Source organism: Nycticebus coucang, chromosome Y, assembly GCF_027406575.1.
Source record: "Nycticebus coucang isolate mNycCou1 chromosome Y, mNycCou1.pri, whole genome shotgun sequence".
Taxonomy (NCBI): domain Eukaryota; kingdom Metazoa; phylum Chordata; class Mammalia; order Primates; family Lorisidae; genus Nycticebus; species Nycticebus coucang.
In genome coordinates this window covers 31430826-31445447 of record NC_069805.1, presented here as the reverse complement: position 1 = coordinate 31445447, position 14622 = coordinate 31430826, and the positions used below count along the sequence as shown (strand labels likewise).

The window sequence follows — 14622 nt, the reverse complement described above, 5'->3', positions numbered from 1 at the left end:
CCCAACCCCGGCCAAACTGCAACAAAAAAATAGCCGGGCGTTGTGGCGGGCGCCTGTAGTCCCAGCTACTCGGGAGGCTGAGGCAGGAGAATCGCCTAAGCCCAGGAGTTGGAGGTTGCTGTGAGCTGTGTGACGCCACGGCACTCTACCGAGGGCCATAAAGTGAGACTCTGTCTCTACAAAAAAAAAAAAAAATAAAAAAAAAATAAAATAAAATAAAATTGAAAACAAAGACTTTATGATTCTATCAGTTGATACAGAAAAGGCTTTTGATAAAAAGATGCTGTATCCTTTCAGGATTAGAACACTGAAGAAAATAGGCTTAGATGGGACATTTCTTTTTTTTTATTTATTTTTTATTTTTTTATAATTTATTTCTTAGTAAGTAAAAAATTATTGTAATTACACAAAATCATTAATTTTTGCACTTGGCATTGCAATCACCAACAGTAATCTCGTGGCATAGTAATTAACAAAATTAGAACTGTCATTAGCTTCACCTTGGCTTTCTAATTTATCAGAACTAAATAAATAATGGCAATAACCATAATCTACAGAAAAAAAGTAATCACAAAATGGTGGCAGGTTAAATCACAACATTAACTTAATCCTTGTTGATTTTGTTCGTATCTCATTGATGTCTATAAATAGAAATTGATAGTATGGTTTTAAATTTAATTCTGAAGAGATGTGGAGACTTGGACAAAATATAAAAATAAAAAGAATATAAGCAAGCTATAATGTCATACTTGAGGTTTGCTGGATGGCTACCAGGAAGGTATCAGTTACTTTCAAAGAACACAAAACAAAGTGAAAGTGGAAAAAGGCATGTTATACAAAAGTCCTTTTATTATTCCTGTCCTCTGTAGTCCACATCATTAATTTTAAGCATTCACTTGGAATTTGCACACTGAGAGGAGGACAGAGTGAGTTGACAGCTGCTTACTTCTGGAATCCCAGCTCCCAACATACATTAATCATCCTTTAATCACACAATTTACTTTCCCAAACATACCTTCCCAAATAGATGATATTTTTACCAAAAAACCCACACTTGTCAAAGCAATTTAAACTATTTGTAAATGGAATCAAAGTACAGAGTATAAAAAGATACCAAACTAGAGTAACACTGATGTACATCTGCTTTTTGATTTATCAAAGTGCCTATTGATGGTCTGAACAGGAGTACAAGGTAAAAAGCAGGAGGGACATGACTTCCTACAGTTACAAAATGCCAATTGCTTTAAAAGGCATGATAAGCCTTAGTAATAAAAGGATCACTAGTTGTTTTCACTGAGTTTACAGTGTTGAATACTGTTTACCTCATTTTAATGAAAGCACTTATCTCAACAACTGCAACAGTTCATATCAGAAAACAGAAAGTTTCTCTTAATAAAGACCTAAAAAAATAAATTTTTACCTTTGTCATCTCCTTTTCTGGAAATGGGAAATAAAATGCTTTCTTTTAAAATAAAAACATTATTTTTTCTTTTCATTAGGTTTCTGGCTGAAAAAAAAATCAAGATTCTACTAGTGATGATTTATTAATCTCTAGTTTTCGTCTTCTTCTAAGGATACTCCCCTCAGAAAACCTTTTATCCTTATACACTATGACAATCAGGTTTAGAGTTTTAAATAAATAAAATAGCCACATTAGAAGGCATACTGAAAATCAAATGATTAGCCACATGTGCCTTTCACAATCATGGATTATCTGAATCGGTTGTCAGAGCCCATAAGATACCGCTAACCTTGAGTCCAAGTTAATGTGTCACCCAACCTATTGCTCATGGCTTACAATGCAGATGTTATGAATACAAATCTTGATTTCTGGGAGACAGTATATACTGTAACAAACTCTGGCTAAACTATCAAAGGTAACGGCACTAATACTAACAGCACAATTTAAATGTCTATTCTTCATTCACTGCTGCCATCCTTACTTTTCACACCGATATTAAATTCTCAAGCCTAATCCTAGGACAAATGCAAGGTGTCACTATTTTTATTAAAAAAAGGGTCTCAAATACTAAACAAGCAAAAATTCATAAAATAAGATCGAGGTTTTTGGATAGTTACATTTGTTACTTTCTTTCTTTTTTTCTTTTGAGACAGAGTCTCACTATGTCACCCTTGGTAGAGTGCCATGGTGTTACAGCTCACAGCAACCTCAAATTTTTGGGCTTAAGCAATTCTCTTGCCTCAGCCTCCCAAGTAGCTGGGCCTACAGGTGCCCTCAACAACGTCTGGCTATTTTGTTGTTGTTGTTGTTGTTGTTTAGCAGGCCCGGGCTGAGTTCGACTTGCCACCCTCTCAGTGCATGTGGCCGGGGCCATAACCACTGTGCTACAGGTGCCGAGCTGTATTTGTTACTTTCGATTTCTTGATCCTCATCACCTCTGGTTGTAAATATTTTTTCCTTCTTTTTATGCAAACAGGTAAATACACAAATCTGTCTTAAGTATTATAAAACGGTGTTCCAGCTCAAAGTTGCATGTGCTCAGACGTGTGTGAACCATTAGACAAGTGTTTACTATGCTTCAAAATGTCTTACAATTTTCCAGTGCAGTTTCATACTTATGTTTTCCTTAAATTAAGGCTTCATCCATGAGAAATCCACAGTACGATGAGTTGATTTTTTTAGCTTCTGAATTAAGTGCACTCTTCCCCAAATCAAGTGGTTCTGGAATGACCTAGGACAAGTTGCACTAATCAGGGCCAGGGCTGAAGTAGTACCTCACTGGGGGCCCAGGCAGGTCTTCGTCTCCATCAGCGTCTGGGGCAAATGACACAGTAAGATCCACGTATTTCTTTTCAGTGGAAGGTTTCACAAGTTTATGCATTGTCAACTTTAATCTTTTTGCATGACCAGGCATCACTGGAACATAAAGCATTTTGACACCCTGTACCACCATTGTTGGCTCAATCCCATATTTCTCTTTGACTGCATTAATGAAATCCAAGAGAGTAAAATCTTCTTTTCCATGTACAGTCCATCGATCCCAAATTGTAAATGATATTCCATTTCTGATTTTAGTCTTTCTTACTTCAGATGTCTCTGTAAATACTATAATTGGAATGGCTAAGTTAAGGAAACAATTTTTGTAGGCTTCAAATGGATAGCCACCAGTTACTTTGATCATCTCCAAGGCAACCAAGCCAGAAACTGCAGCAGTGGACGTTGCTATTGCAGGTATAATCTTGCCAGCTATTCGCTTTGTTTTGAAGCGGTCAGCTGGTTCAATGTTATACATTTTGGCACGGAGATTTGATGCAGCTGTGATAAAATCTATGTGTCCATTACGATCATCATCTTTTTCAAATGAAAGCACCACCACCTGAAGGTCATTTTTGGTAGCTTCATTAGATAAAATAGCCTTTTCTAATTGGAATACAGCATCCCTCTCATCTTCACTGCTAACAGGAACATGGTCTGGTTTCCTTGCAGTTTCATCAGTTTGAACAACCTTGTTGGAAGGTTTGAATTCCTGAATCTTTACTTCTGAAAGAATATTCAAGAGGGCATCTGCTGATAAGTCCTCGTCTGTAAATGGAATGCAATATACCGTAGCATATAGTTTTGCAGCATTCTGGAGGAAACTGAGGTGCAAAGGTTCCTTTAAATCAAATTTCATTGGAGATGGAGGCCTCTTTGGTGATTGCCAAAACAAACTACCATCTTTTAACCGTATGTCTACAGGGAAACAGTGAAGCAGCTGAAGAGCCTTATGGTTAAAATATTTTTCAAACTTTAGTCTTGCTAATTCTACACACTGGGACCAATTTCTAGGTCTTCTGCTAAGTAATTTAATAACTTGAAAACAGCCTTCTAAATTGTGTCCACTTTGTATCTTCTGCAGGACTTCTTCTGCAGATGAGTAGGTTTGCCAAAACTTGTTAAATAACGAAGGCTTATGGGAAAAGGAACTTTCAAACTTATCTCTGGCCCACTGTATAGTATGCTCAATGGTGGCTGGGAAAGACTTCAGAGTACAAAATGGTATTTCCTCTTCTGGGGGATCCCGGTGACTATTATAAGATTCGGTCAAGCGAGGTACAATAATTTCAGTGTGTCCCTTCGTGCCCATTGTTCCAGAATCTAGGAGAGGCCTTAGATTTGCTAAGCAACGGCTGTCTACATATCTCCGGCTTCCACATTGTCTAGAGCTGTGATAATTATATCTTGTTTGGTATAGAACTCATCACTGTAAATGGCCTCTGTTGCCGGACATACTTTGTTCAGGTGTGCATCTATTTTTATTTGAGAATTTGTTTTCAAAGTTGCATCAGCAGCGGTGTAACTCTTAAGTTTCTGTATGTGATGAGGGCGGAATAGGAACTGTCTGTTTAAGTTGGATTTTTCTATCAAGTCAGGGTCTGTAACTGTAACCATTCCCTTTTCTTTGCTTGTGCCAACACCAAGTAAAGCGAAATTTTTTAACATTTCACAGCCTATGGCTCCACACCCTACTAAGAAGATGTTTAGATTCTGTAGCTTCCGACACAAAGTGTCTCCAATGCAGGTTCGCAGGGCATCATACCGATCTCCTCGTGGGAGAAATTCTTCGCACTCAGGTTTGCCTAGGGATTCGACAATATCTGCTGCTTCAAGATATAACCATTGGCACAAAGGAGAAAACTTTCCTGTCACAGATTTTAGTACTTCTTGACTGGCAACACCTCCTACTGCTGCAGCCAGAGGGGCTAAGTAGCCCCGGGCAGTCCAGGAGAGCCAGCGCATGACATCTTCATCCACTTCAGGCTTCTCTTCCAAGGTTTCACTTATAGATGTTGCCATTTTGAATAGTTCCTCTGAATCTTGTTGGCATCCGATATTTGGCTTACGACTGTACTTCTCCTGAAACTGGTCCAAGGCAAGCAAAGCTGTGTGAATCTGTAAAGGTGCCTCAGGTTTGCTGAAATCTGCAATGAGGCACTTCGGATGTTTTATTTGCCTTTCCAGTGGTTCAAAGCAAAATGTCTTAGGAGTCTTAACTTGGACAGCTATGCCTCCATGTAAATATGGTTCCAGTTCTGTAGTATCATCAATGCTAAAGGAAAATGGTGATATGACAGTTATTTGTTGTGTCGTTCCATTTAAACATGTCATTCCATTAATTTCTCGAAGTGTTATGAGTTGTCCTGTCTCAAGTTTGTGAGGATGATTTTCAAGGCAAGTGACAATGCCAGGATTAGCTTGCGTTATGTTTGAAATAAAAATTTCTTTTGGCTCTTCTCCTGTTGTATCTAAAACTTCAAATTCATCACCAAAATCACAAAATAATCGTGACAAAATCCCATGTGTATCTGCACTGATGAACTTAATTGGAGGACACCGAGAACGGCAGAAGTCGTTGACCTTCTTCTGCAATGAAAGTTTGACCTCAGTCAACACTACACACTGGTATTTATCTAAGAAGGAAAGATCTGTGGCCTCATTGAAAGGAACAGGAGATGACGTCACATGAACATATGGATTTAGTTCTGCAATGTGTTGGAGTACAGCTTCAGCCCTGTTTCTCTTATTAACAACATCATCTTCACAAAGAAAGAAGTTGGTTCCTAAATCCCATTCTTGGCATTTTTCTGTATCATGAATTGTAAGTGCCTTAATTCCTGCAAGAACAAGATTCTTTGCAATTTCCAAACCAAGACCACCCATACCACTTAAGAAAACATGGGACTTGGCCATCTTCTGCATTGCTGTGTCTCCAAGGACGTACCTCTGTCGACTCTAATAACAAGAGCTATAACTTTCAGTTAAGCAAAGTGTTGTCTGTATAATGCATCATCAATCTCCACAGATTCTGCTGACATGATGGGCAGATTGTTATTCGTACTGCCCGTCCCCCAGGAAGAGCAGGACGCCCCTTCCCCCTTAGAGGCGGGCACCGGCACAGATGCCGCCATTGTCGCCCCAGATGGGACATTTCTTAAACTGATAGAGGCCATTTAGAGCAAACCCAAAGCCAATATCATATTTTTATGAAGTCATTTTTACATAGATCATAAATATAGTTATGCCATTATGGGATTTGATGTGTTGATTATTTGTACAAATTGGAGTGCTTACATCCTACTAATCAACATAGCTTACACCTCATTTACCCAATTACAGCATTAAGACATTTGTGTTCTACACCTGATAGATCCAACTTGTACTTGCAATGTGCTCCATAGGTGTGGTCCCCCTACTAACCCTCCCTCTATCAACCCACCCCTTCCCCTCCCCTCTACCTCCCATTCCCTCCTTCATCCAAGGCTATAATTGTGTTTCATTTTTCATATGCAAGTGTGAGTGATTATAAATTGCTTTCACAGTAGTACTGAGTACATTGGATATATATATTTTTTATTCCTGAGATACTATATATCATATTGAATAGAGTAAAATTGAAAATATTTACACTCAGATCTGGAACTAGACAAGGATGACTAATGTTACCACTGGTATTCAAAATAGTACTGGAAGTCCTAGCCATCACAATCAGGTAAGAAAAGGGGATCAAGGGTATTCAAGTGGGGTCAGAGGAGGTCAAATTCTCACTATTCATGGATGATACAATCTTATACCTGGAAAACCCTAGGAGCTCAATTACAAAGCTCTTAGAAATGATCAAGGAATATGGCAGTTTCTCAGGATACAAAATCAATACTTACAAAATGGTAGCCTTTACATGCGCCAACAAAGTGAAGCCAAAAATATAATCAAGGACTCTATTCCTTTACAGTAGTGCCAATGAGATGAAATATCTGGGAATTTATCTAACAAGGGACATGAAAGATCTCTATTAAAAAAAAAAAATGAAATCCTGAGGAAAAAAATACCAGAAGATGTTAACAAATTGAAAAACTTATGATGCTCATGGCTGGGAAGAAGGAACATTGTTAAAATGTTCATACTACCCAAAGCAATCTACATATTTAATGCAATCCCTATCAAAGCACCAATGTCATACTTTAAACAACTTGAAAAACTAATACTTCATTTACTATGGAATCAGGAAAACACTCAAATAGCTAATACATTACATAAAAATAAAAACAAATATTGAGGCATCACCTTACTAAACTTCAGGCTATACTACAAATTTACAGTGATCAAAATAGGTTGGTACTGGCACAAAAATATTGAGATAGATATATGGAATAGAGTAGAAAATCTAGAGATCAAGCCAGCCACATAGCATTATCTGATCTTTGATAAGCCTCACAAAACCATGCACTGGGGAAAAGATTCCCTATTTCACAAATTGTGCTGGGTGAACTGACTAGCAAAATGTAGAAGATTGAAAGTGGATCCTCACACTTCACCACTAACCAAAATTGATTCTCAGTGGATAAAAGAGTTAAATTTAAGGCACTAAACTGTAAAAAATATTAGAATACAATGCAGGGAAAATGCTTGAAAATGTTTGCCCAGGAAAATTTTTATGAGGAGGACTCCTCTGTCAATTAAAACAACACAAAAATATATTACTGGTATCTGATCAAGCTAAAAAGCTTCTTCATAGCTAAGGGAACTATAACTAAAGAAAACAAACAGCCTTCAGAATGAGAGACTATTTTTGCATGTTATGATTCTAATAAAGGTTTGATAACAAGAATCTACAGAGAACTCCAATCAATAAGAAAAGGAAAAGCAACCCCATTTTTTTTGTGCACAGGAGATTTGAACAGAAACTTTTCTGAATACCTACAAACACATGAAAAATGCTTATCATTTTTAATCATCAGAGAAATGCAAATCAAAACCACTTTGAGATATCACCTAACTCCAGTAAGATTAGCCCACATCACAAAATCACAAAACCGTGCATACATGTGAAGAGAAGGGAATACTTCTACACTGCTGGTGGGATTGCAAAGTAATAAAGCCTTTTTGGAAAGAAGTATCTCCACTTACCAGTTGATCTGGTCATTTCATCACTAGGTATCTACCCAGGTGAACAAAAATCATTTTACAACAAAACATTTGCACCAGATTCTCTATTGCATCCCAATTCATGATTGTCAAGTCACGGAAGCAGTCCAAGTGCCCATGGACTCATGAATGAATTAAAAAACTGTGGTATATGTATACCATGGAATATTATGCAGCCATAAAAAGATAGAGACTTTGCCTCTTTTATGTTTACCTGGATGGAGTTAGAAGATATTCTTCTTAGTAAATTACCTCAAGAATGGGGGAAAAAAGGTATCCAATGTACTCAATACTATCATGAAACCAGTATATAATCACTTACACATTAATACAAATTATAAAACAAATAATAGTTCAGCAGGAAGGAAGGGAGAAGAGGGAGCAGAGAGGAGGAGGGAGGTCAAGTAGAGGGAGGAGTGAGGGCAATTGGTGGGATCTTACATAATGAACACAATGCAAGGGTACATTTCAAAACAACTAAGAGTAAATTATAAATGTCTTTCCACAAAATTAAGTGAGTGATGCTTATGTTAATCAGTTAGATTTAAGCATTCTCCATTGTATATCAAATCATCACACTATAACCCATAATGTACACAGTTGTGATTTAATAAAAATAAATTAAAAAGAGAAAGAAACTACATAAAGAATTGTACATGGCTCTTCACTGTAACATATCCAGGAGGACCCACGTGTCTTTGCTGCAGCTTCTCTCACCTTGTGACCTGCAGGTCCTAGGAGATCTGTAGGACACCTTGGAAACAGAGAAATGAACCCAGGAATACAGAGCAAGCTGGATCTCATCTAGAATCTGCACACATGACCTGGCCTCCACCTGGAATTCAGAAGATAAGGCCGGACTTTGAGACAATCTCACCTGAAAAGAAATCGCAGACTAGGAAAAGGAGAAGACACGGCTGGTTCTCAGATACATATATCAAAGGACCACATGGGATAGTGAGAAGTGTGGATGTGCAGGACTCCTACTGGGGATTGGGTCTGATCCTGGTGTATGAGTGAAGAAGGGGAACATGTTCTGTTTAGGTTCCATCTGGATGCTCCATTAGAATCTACTCAGAACAGGATTAAGAAACTGCAGACAGTGAATGGCATTAATTGCCCAAGGACTTCCTGCCTCTAAGCCAGACCTGATCACATGTCTGGAACAAAATAAAGAGCCCTGGAATGTGAAGAGAGAGGAGGCAACGGCTATATATACCCAGTACGGCTATCCAACGGTCTGAGGGACAGTGAAGTGGCGCCCTTTTAAAAAAGTTTGAGGAGGGGAGACAAGATGGCGGACTGAAGCCAGCTTTCAACAAAGGCTCCCGTTCAGAAGGAGAGTTAAGGGACAGGAATTTACTAAGTATCCTGGTGGACTTGAGCCTCACCAAGAGAGAAGGCTGAAGAACGCACATCAACACCGCTGAGGCAAGTTGTGATCACAAGGACGCAAACAAAAGGTACAAAATCCACCACCAAGCGGACGGGAGTCCCCCTCCCCCATGAGACCGGCTCTGTAGCCCCACAATTGAACAAGCGGGCAGAAATTAAAGCCCCTCCCACTACACTCCACGGGAGAGACCTTCTAAAAACTGGACCTACCTCCCCTACTGGGGTGCCGTGGCGTTCTCCTGCCGGACATAGGGCTGAATAAAACTTTGGGAATCCTTTGCCGGCAACCTCGAATCCCCGGCGCTCCCCTCCCGCCCACTGAGGTCTGGAGGCCTGTCCCCCAGGACTTCGGATCCTTGGGTGATTTCTCAAGGGGAGTGGACAGTCCCCGAGTTGCGACTGGTCAGCATTGACTCTGAGGCACACCGAGTGAGGAGAGGGCACCGGGCGGAGGGGGAGTCAAGCCTCGCGGCACTTCCCTGCGGTGCAGTGCAGCAACCCTCCCCGGGCATAGGGGACCCAAGACTGAATCAGACTCTGGCCTCCCCGCTGAGAGCTGAGAACCCCTACTCTCACTCCGGGTCTGAGGGCCTATCCCTCCGGAGTTCGGCTCCTTGGGTGATTTCTCGAGGGGAGTGCACAGTGCCTGAGCTGCGTCAGGTCAGCGCTGACTCTGGGACACGTGAGCGAGGAGAGGGCACTCCGCTGAGGGGAAATCAAGCCTTGGCGACACTTCCCTGCAGTGCAGTGCAGGAGCCCTCCCCGGGCACAAGACTGAATAAGACTCTGGCCTCCCCGCTGAGAGCTGAGAGCCCCTACTCTCACTCGGGGTCTGAGGGCCTATCCCTCCGGAGTTCGGCTCCTTGGGTGATTTCTCGAGGGGAGTGCACAGTGCCTGAGCTGCGTCAGGTCAGCGCTGACTCTGGGATACGTGAGGGAGGAGAGGGCACTCTGCTGAGGGAAAATCAAGCCTTGGCGGCACTTCCCTGCGGTGCAGTGCAGGAGCCCTCCCCGGACCGTAGTATTGCGTGAAACTGAATGAAACTCTAGCTTCCCCCCGCCCCACTCCCAATCCGGGTCTGGGGGCCCATCCCCCAAGAGTTCTGATTCTTGGGGGATCTCTTAAGGGGTGTGGACCCAGCACAAACTGCGGCCGCTCAGTGCTGACTCTGGGGCGCGGGACAGAGGAGAAAAGGGTCGCCTGAGTGCCCACACCAGAGCAGCAGTTCCCTGGAGGTAGATCAACAGCCGTTTTTTCTTTAACGGCAGAACGCTCACTTCTGGATATTCTGAGGCCACACCCCCTGTCTCCCTGGGCAACCAGAGGAGGCCACCGGTGACACGGCTCACAAACCCAGAAGCCTCCAGGGCGGGGCCGACCCAGAGAGGTGTTCAGACGCAATTCTCCAGCAGCAAAGACGTTTGAACTCAAAACAGCCCGTCTCCTATAGGCGACGACAGGAACAGAGACAGAACCTCACAAAGTTGTCTGTTCTGTTAGCAGCATCCATCAGGGACGGGGCTAAGCCTGAGTGAACACCTCCTTCCCATCACCTGCATCAAACACTCAAAGATGTCAGGCCCCATCTCCTCCTGCTAGATAGCGGCAGTCTGCGGGGGCCTGGCAGACTTCCTCGCGATTCAGGCAGGTGCAAACCCCTGGAGTGTCTGTTCACTGCAGGCAACTGGGTTAGCCATCTGCAGAGATACCAGTGACTGGGTCCGACGGAGGGGCAAAGTGGGGAAGGAGACGTCAACCTTCCCAGACTGCTCTGTTTGCGGGGTGGCTCCTCCTGACTCCACGCTGCACTGGGGTGAGCTGTCTCAGAGGAGTCACCAGGCCCCTGTGATCCAGTTCCCAGAGACCTCTTGAACCCTTCCACCTGAGACAAGTGCCGATTGAGACAGTTGATTCGGACCTTTTGAACTGGGCTAATAGACTGAGGACTTTTCAGGTGGTGCCCTGGGTGTGCGATTGTAGGAAGGTTTGATTCTCCTTTTCCAACTGGGGCCAGAGGTGGGCAGGCGGGGTGACTTAATTGCTGATTTTTCCACACAGCTGAGACTTCAAGCCAGAGTAGAAGTTGCAATAGGATCAAACAGAAACCCAGCTGAAAACAAGACAGAACCACTTTGCTCCACCACACCAGACAGGGCCCCAGTTTCTCAGGCCACAACACTGTACGGGCCCTCGATAAAACCCCAGGGGAAAAACCAAAGGGAGTAAACCATGGGGCGGAATCAGCGGAAAAACTCTGGTAACATGAATAACAGAATAGATCAAACCCCCCAAGAAAAGATACGGCAGATGTGATTGAAGATCCCATTCATAAACAACTGGCTGAGATGTCAGAAGTCGAATTCAGAATTTGGTTTGCAGACAAGATTAATAAAATGGAATTAGGAATTCGAGGAGAAATTCAAAAACTGTCTCAAGAATTTAACGAATTTAAAGACAAAACCACCAAAGACTTAGACACACTGAAACAAGAACTTACAGCCCTCAAAGATATGAAAAATACAGTAGAATCCCTCAGTAACAGAATGGAGCAAGCAGAAGAAAGGATTTCTGACATTGAAGATAAAGTCTTCGAACGCTCCCAATCTCTCAAAGAGGAAGAGAAATGGAGAGCAAAAACGGATCACTCACTCAGAGAGCTCTCAGATAATTCGAAAAAAAATAACATAAGGGTTATAGGAATTTCGGAGGCTGATGACGTGGCAGCCAAGGGCACAGAGGCCCTTCTACATGAAATTATGAAAGAAAATTTTCCAGACATGCCTAGAGAATCTGAAATTCAGATAGCAGACAGCTTCAGAACCCCAGCACGATTCAACCCCAAAAAGCCATCTCCCAGACATATCATAATTAGCTTCACTAAAGTTAACATGAAAGAGAAGATTCTCAAAGCAGCCCGGCGAAAGAAAACTATAACGTACAAAGGTAAGAATATTAGAATAACTGCAGATCTCTCTGCTGAAACTTTTCAAGCAAGAAGAGGCTGGTCATCAACTTTTAATCTCCTAAAGCAAAAAAACTTTCAACCCAGGATCTTGTATCCAGCTAAACTGAGTTTCATCTATGATGGAGAAATTAAATACTTCAATGACATTCATATGTTGAAAAAATTTGCCATAAGTAAACCAGCTCTTCAGGATGTTCTCAGACCTATCCTCCACAATGACCAACCCAATCCTATACCACAAAAGTAAACTCAATCAGAAACTTCGGATCAAACTCCAACTTCCACACTGGCGAAAGGATTAAAAATGTCCACTGGACCTTTGAAAAACTCGATACCCAAAATTCCACCAGACTTATCCTTACTCTCCATCAATGTGAATGGCTTAAACTGTCCTTAAAGAGGCATAGGTTAGCTGACTGGATACAAAAACTTAAGCCAGATATTTGTTGCATACAAGAGTCACATCTCAACTTAAAAGACAAATACAGACTCAGGGTGAAAGGATGGTCATCCATATTTCAGGCAAATGGTAATCAGAAAAAAGCAGGTGTTGCAATTTTATTTGCAGATACAGTAGGCTTTAAACCATCAAAAGTAAGGAAGGACAAGAATGGTCACTTCATATTTGTTAAGGGTAATACTCAATATGACGAGATCTCAATTATTAATATCTATGCACCCAACCAGAATGCACCTCAATTTATAAGAGAAATTCTAACAGACATGAGTAACTTGATTTCCTCCAGCTCCATAATCGTTGGAGATTTCAACACTCCCTTGGCAGTGTTGGATCGATCCTCCAGAAAGAAGCTGAGCAAAGAAATCTTAGATTTAAACCTAACCATCCAGTATTTAGATTTAGCAGACATCTACAGAACATTTCATCCCAACAAAACTGAATACACATACTTCTCATCAGCCCACGGAACTTACTCCAAAATTGATCACATTTTAGGTCACAAGTCTAACCTCAGTAAATTTAAAGGAATAGAAATTATTCCATGCATCTTCTCGGACCATCATGGAATAAAACTTGAATTGAGTAACAACAGGAATCTGCATACCCATACAAAAACATGGAAGTTAAATAACCTTATGCTGAATGATAGCTGGGTCAGAGATGAGATTAAGAAAGAAATCACCAATTTTTTGGAACAAAATGACAATGAAGACACAAGCTATCAGAACCTCTGGGACACTGCAAAGGCAGTTCTAAGAGGGAAATTTATAGCACTGCAAGCCTTCCTCAAGAGAACGGAAAGAGAGGAAGTTAACAACTTAATGGGACATCTCACGCAACTGGAAAAGGAAGAACATTCCAACCCCAAACCCAGTAGAAGAAAAGAAATAACCAAAATTAGAGCAGAATTAAATGAAATTGAAAACAAAAGAATAATACAACAGATCAATAAATCAAAAAGCTGGTTTTTTGAAAAGGTCAATAAAATAGATAAACCTCTGGCCAACCTAATCAGGAAAAAAAGAGTAAAATCTCTAATATCATCAATCAGAAACAACAAAGACGAAATAACCACAGACTCATCAGAAATCCAAAAAATCCTTAATGAATATTACAAGAAACTTTATTCTCAGAAATATGAAAATCTGAAGGAAATAGACCGATACTTGGAAGCACGCCACCTTCCAAGACTTAACCAGAATCAAGTGGAAATGTTGAACAGACCCATATCAAGTTCAGAAATAGCATCAACTATACAAAACCTCCCTAAAAAGAAAAGCCCGGGACCAGATGGTTTCACGTCAGAATTCTACCAAACCTTTAAAGAGGAATTAGTACCTATATTACTCAACCTGTTCCAAAATGTAGAAAAAGAAGGAAGACTACCCAACACATTCTATGAAGCAAATATCACCCTGATCCCCAAACCAGGAAAAGACCCAACAAGAAAAGAAAATTATAGACCAATATCACTAATGAATATAGATGCAAAAATATTCAACAAGATCCTAACAAACAGAATCCAGCAACACATCAAACAAATTATACATCATGACCAAGTCGGTTTTATCCCAGGGTCTCAAGGCTGGTTCAATATACGTAAATCTATAAATGTAATTCAGCACATAAACAAATTAAAAAACAAAGACCATATGATTCTCTCAATTGATGCAGAAAAAGCTTTTGATAATATCCAGCATCCCTTCATGATCACAACACTCAAGAAAATTGGTCTAGAAGGGACTTTTCTTAAACTGATAGAGGCTATCTACAGCAAACCCACAGCCAATATCATATTGAATGGAGTTAAATTGGAATCATTTCCACTCAGATCAGGAACCAGACAAGGCTGCCCATTGTCTCCATTGCTTTTCAAC

General features: G+C 41.0%; 1 pseudogene across 1 annotated transcript; it reads right to left on the bottom strand.

Moving 5' to 3' along the window:
* Positions 1-1751: 1751 nt before the first annotated feature.
* LOC128579189 (ubiquitin-like modifier-activating enzyme 6) lies at positions 1752-5912 on the bottom strand (annotated as a pseudogene). Its single transcript, XR_008378063.1, has 2 exons — positions 5767-5912; positions 1752-5734 (listed from the first exon to the last, which is right to left on the bottom strand). The product of XR_008378063.1 is annotated as a ubiquitin-like modifier-activating enzyme 6 (transcript).
* Between the last annotated feature and the right edge of the window lie 8710 nt (positions 5913-14622).